At 43.6% G+C, this 5960-nt stretch overlaps 1 long non-coding RNA gene across 1 annotated transcript; it reads left to right on the top strand.

The window, feature by feature from the left end:
* The first annotated feature begins 3448 nt into the window (after positions 1 to 3448).
* On the top strand, positions 3449 to 4047 carry LOC129754652 (uncharacterized). The gene is made up of 3 exons (XR_008739055.1): positions 3449 to 3594; positions 3655 to 3895; positions 3957 to 4047. It is a non-coding gene; the product is annotated as an uncharacterized LOC129754652 (long non-coding RNA).
* The last annotated feature ends 1913 nt before the right edge of the window (positions 4048 to 5960 follow it).

The following is a 5960-nucleotide window of genomic DNA, read 5'->3' as shown; positions in this document are numbered from 1 at the left end:
GAGATAACATTCTCAATACTTTTGCATTGCACAGCGTGGCTGGACACTTGGACAACCACTAAGGCGTAGCGAGACACCCGCCTTGAACAAGCACAGTGCGACGAGACATCCACTGTTTGAAGCGAGATAACATTCTCAATACTTTTGCATTGCACAGCGTGGCTGGACACTTGGACATCCACTAAGGCATGGCAAGACACCCGCCTTCAACAAGCACAGTGCGACGAGACATCCACTGTTTGAAGCGAGATAACATTCTCAATACTTTTGCATTGCACAGTGCGACGAGACATCCACTGTTTGAAGCGAGATAACATTCTCAATACTTTTGCATTGCACAGCGTGGCTGGACACTTGGACAACCACTAAGGCGTGGCGAGACACCCGCCTTGAACAAGCACAGTGCGACGAGACATCCACTGTTTGAAGCGAGATAATATTCTCAATACTTTTGCATTGCACAGCGTGGCTGGACACTTGGACAACCACTAAGGCGTGGCGAGACACCCGCCTTCAACAAGCACAGTGCGACGAGACATCCACTGTTCGAAGCGAGATAACATTCTCAATACTTTTGCATTGCACAGTGTGGATGGACACTTGGACATCCACTAAGGCGTGGCGAGACACCCGCCTTGAACAAGCACAGTGCGACGAGACATCCACTGTTTGAAGCGAGATAACATTCTCAATACTTTTGCATTGCACAGCGTGGCTGGACACTTGGACAACCACTAAGGCGTGGCGAGACACCCGCCTTGAACAAGCACAGTGCGACGAGACATCCACTGTTTGAAGCGAGATAACATTCTCAATACTTTTGCATTGCACAGCGTGGCTGGACACTTGGACATCCACTAAGGTGTGGCGAGACACCCGCCTTGAACAAGCACAGTGCGACGAGACATCCACTGTTTGAAGCGAGATAACATTCTCAATACTTTTGCATTGCACAGCGTGGCTGGACACTTGGACAACCACTAAGGCGTGGCGAGACACCCGCCTTGAACAAGCACAGTGCGACGAGACATCCACTGTTTGAAGCGAGATAACATTCTCAATACTTTTGCATTGCACAGTGCGACGAGACATCCACTGTTTGAAGCGAGATAACATTCTCAATACTTTTGCATTGCACAGTGCGACGAGACATCCACTGTTTGAAGCGAGATAACATTCTCAATACTTTTGCATTGCACAGTGCGACGAGACATCCACTGTTTGAAGCGAGATAACATTCTCAATACTTTTGCATTGCACAGTGTGGCTGGACACTTGGACATCCACTAAGGCGTGGCGAGACACCCGCCTTGAACAAGCACAGTGCGACGAGACATCCACTGTTTGAAGCGAGATAACATTCTCAATACTTTTGCATTGCACAGTGTGGATGGACACTTGGACAACCACTAAGGCGTGGCGAGACACCCGCCTTCAACAAGCACAGTGCGACGAGACATCCACTGTTTGAAGCGAGATAACATTCTCAATACTTTTGCATTGCACAGTGCGACGAGACATCCACTGTTTGAAGCGAGATAACATTCTCAATACTTTTGCATTGCACAGTGCGACGAGACATCCACTGTTTGAAGCGAGATAACATTCTCAATACTTTTGCATTGCACAGTGCGACGAGACATCCACTGTTTGAAGCGAGATTACATTCTCAATACTTTTGCATTGCACAGCGTGGCTGGACACTTGGACAACCACTAAGGCGTAGCGAGACACCCGCCTTGAACAAGCACAGTGCGACGAGACATCCACTGTTTGAAGCGAGATAACATTCTCAATACTTTTGCATTGCACAGCGTGGCTGGACACTTGGACATCCACTAAGGCATGGCAAGACACCCGCCTTCAACAAGCACAGTGCGACGAGACATCCACTGTTTGAAGCGAGATAACATTCTCAATACTTTTGCATTGCACAGTGCGACGAGACATCCACTGTTTGAAGCGAGATAACATTCTCAATACTTTTGCATTGCACAGCGTGGCTGGACACTTGGACAACCACTAAGGCGTGGCGAGACACCCGCCTTGAACAAGTACAGTGCGACGAGACATCCACTGTTTGAAGCGAGATAACATTCTCAATACTTTTGCATTGCACAGCGTGGCTGGACACTTGGACATCCACTAAGGCATGGCAAGACACCCGCCTTCAACAAGCACAGTGCGACGAGACATCCACTGTTTGAAGCGAGATAACATTCTTAATACTTTTGCATTGCACAGTGCGACGAGACATCCACTGTTTGAAGCGAGATAACATTCTCAATACTTTTGCATTGCACAGCGTGGCTGGACACTTGGACAACCACTAAGGCGTGGCGAGACACCCGCCTTCAACAAGCACAGTGCGACGAGACATCCACTGTTTGAAGCGAGATAACATTCTCAATACTTTTGCATTGCACAGTGCGACGAGACATCCACTGTTTGAAGCGAGAGAACATTCTCAATACTTTTGCATTGCACAGTGCGACGAGACATCCACTGTTTGAAGCGAGATAACATTCTCAATACTTTTGCATTGCACAGCGTGGCTGGACACTTGGACAACCACTAAGGCGTGGCGAGACACCCGCCTTGAACAAGCACAGTGCGACGAGACATCCACTGTTTGAAGCGAGATAACATTCTCAATACTTTTGCATTGCACAGTGTGGCTGGACACTTGGACAACCACTAAGGCGTGGCGAGACACCCGCCTTGAACAAGCACAGTGCGACGAGACATCCACTGTTTGAAGCGAGATAACATTCTCAATACTTTTGCATTGCACAGCGTGGCTGGACACTTGGACAACCACTAAGGCGTGGCGAGACACCCGCCTTGAACAAGCACAGTGCGACGAGACATCCACTGTTTGAAGCGAGATAACATTCTCAATACTTTTGCATTGCACAGTGTGGCTGGACACTTGGACATCCACTAAGGCATGGCAAGACACCCGCCTTGAACAAGCACAGTGCGACGAGACATCCACTGTTCGAAGCGAGATAACATTCTCAATACTTTTGCATTGCACAGTGTGGCTGGACACTTGGACAACCACTAAGGCGTGGCGAGACACCCGCCTTGAACAAGCACAGTGCGACGAGACATCCAATGTTCGAAGCGAGATAACATTCTCAATACTTTTGCATTGCACAGCGTGGCTGGACACTTGGACAACCACTAAGGCGTGGCGAGACACCCGCCTTGAACAAGCACAGTGCGACGAGACATCCACTGTTTGAAGCGAGATAACATTCTCAATACTTTTGCATTGCACAGTGTGGCTGGACACTTGGACAACCACTAAGGCGTGGCGAGTCACTCGCCTTGAACAAGCACAGTGCGACGAGACATCAATTGTTAAAAGCGAATTCGATTATCCAAGATTCACCGGAATGGAAACCATCCTACGACCAGGGAAGAGCGCAGTCCAGTTTGATTTACTTCATGCTGACCGAAGCTACAACAGCGGAAATCGAGGAAGTTTGCGGTTATGCAGCAAATTTCGATAGCTATTGGTCGGAATCCAACTAATAATCTGCATCTGAGAACCTTTATCGAAAATCCTGATATTCCGCGCTTGCCGTAAGTACCCAGTATTTACTACAAATATTACTCCACCTTATATTTTGTGTCTTTGAACAGCGCCGGAGTCCTTTACGAAAAATTTGGCAACGGTGGCACGCGGTGCTGGTTTGTTGATCAAGACGGTCAAAAACTTCGGCATCATGCGTAACGTGCCGCGGATTGGTGCTTGATGCCCGTCACCTGAGACGAGGGGGGAATTATTATAGCCCACGGCAAGGCTGTGTTGCTCAAAAGGTGGACCGATACTCAACGTTTTTCAGTTACGAGCTAACGGCGCTTCCATCAGCGATTTCAAGTGGTAAGTTAGCAATTATTCCAACCATTATCAATCAATTAAAAATTTTTTTTGTCATTTCTAGGCCAAAATTAATCATCGAAGGTGCATGTGCATGTTCCTAGGCGTATTGATCAGCCCAAGGACATTTTGTGATGGTCACATTTTCATTGGTGGGTATCTTTTTATTAATATATTTTATGACTAATTCTATTGATTGAGACATATCCTATTTTCCATAAATTGACGAAAGGATGCTACAGATGAATGCATAAGCGTTGGTGAGCGAACACCCATTTGTTTTTAGACGCTCTCAGAGGCCGGATACCTTCACTTACCACCAGATGTCGGTCGGAAAAATGTAATTATCTACCGCCTTTAATCTGCCGGAGAAAGGAGACTAGCTGTTTCTGAGTAACCATAAGTTCAACATCGAGTCGAAGATTCCATACCTGCCAGAGTAGTGAGATTGGCCGCAGTGCATCGAATGAATTTTCTGGATATATCCCAAGAGTTAAACTACGCAACATGATTTGGCAGCCGACTTTATGCTTAAGCTGCATAAGCGTTCTGAATGATACGTCGCAAGCGTTAATGGTAAAGGGAGGTGAGCAATTTTTTTAACTTTCTTTTAAATTTGTTACCTCATCCATCCAAATTTCTTATTTTGAAGTAGATGTGTTCAAATGATGATAAGCTTAAAATTAAATTTTATTTAATTCTTGATTTTTTTTTTACTTTTACGTTCTAAATTCGAATCTTTATTCAAATTGTGTTTTTATAATGACATTGCATTTAAAATTCATTAGTTTTAAGTAAATAAAACCAATCTTTGATAACTGATGAAAATAATATGCCAAACAAAAACTAATTTAAGATATATTTATTCTCCTAACCTATCGCCTAATTTTCCTTTAAATCCTTTTCGGCTTTCTAAACATACATAGCTGTTTAAATGCAACAAAAAAAGATTGAATTATTTATGAAATGTCAATAATAATAATGCTTTTGCTTGGTTATTTCTAGATAACAATCGTACGGGTGGTGAAAATCAACTATCCCGATATGGAACTACAACGCTGCACGGGGAAAAGACTACATCACATTTGTATAAAATGCGATGATTCCACGGCGATTGTTTGATTCTATGCTCGCCAAATTTCGCGCGAACACAAGCGATTGCTGGCGATTACAGTACCAGCAACAAAAAAAACCATTTTCCACCCCGTCTGGGGCTGAGTAAATGACCTGAAATTTGTACAAACAGCACCATACACCATGCCATAGACAACACAAATGGCGTGTGCAAATTCGATGATTCCAAGACGATTGTTTGATCTATGCTCGCCCACACACGATACAAACGTATTTAGCGCGAACACAAACGATGGCTGGCGATAACAGTAATAACAAAAAACCACCGCCACCCCTACTGGGGCTGAGTAAATTTCCTGAATATTGTACAAACAGCACCATACACTATGCCACAGAGGGTGGTTTGTACAAAATATTTCGATCCAGACTGATTTTACTCAAACCGTTTGCGCGCTCATTCAAGCAGTGCCATACCTCCTGCTAGTGAATTAGTGGTTCATGGTTCATGAAAAATTTATTTGTTCAAAAAATTTTTTGATTGTTATGACACTAATCTTAGTTCTAATTACTCATACTATTACATTCGATTACCATTCGAATTTGGATTTCTCCAATTGTTCGCTAAACTTAACATTATGAAACGAATTCAAATCCATACGCGGAATACAAATTCAATTTACATTTAATAATTCATAATTTGGATCAAAAAACCAGCATCTAAATAGAATTCAAATTTAAATGCAGACTCACAATTCAGAATCACAGTTCAAATTAAAAAATCATCATTCAGTTCGAAATGATATTAAAATAATAATATCAGATTCAAATCTGATTTTGGAATTGTAATTCACAGTTGTGAATTCAAATTCTGGTTTAAGATTCAAAATGTATATATTTCTGATAAAAAATAGAATAATTGAGGCCCTCAGGATCAGAGGGGTGCAAGTGCCAAAATCATCAGTTTTGAGTTTAGTATACATAACGGTGCAAAACT

The sequence above is a fragment of the Uranotaenia lowii genome, chromosome 1 (genome assembly GCF_029784155.1).
Source record: "Uranotaenia lowii strain MFRU-FL chromosome 1, ASM2978415v1, whole genome shotgun sequence".
Classification (NCBI taxonomy): Eukaryota; Metazoa; Arthropoda; class Insecta; order Diptera; family Culicidae; genus Uranotaenia; species Uranotaenia lowii.
This window is presented reverse-complemented; position numbering and strand designations above follow the sequence as displayed.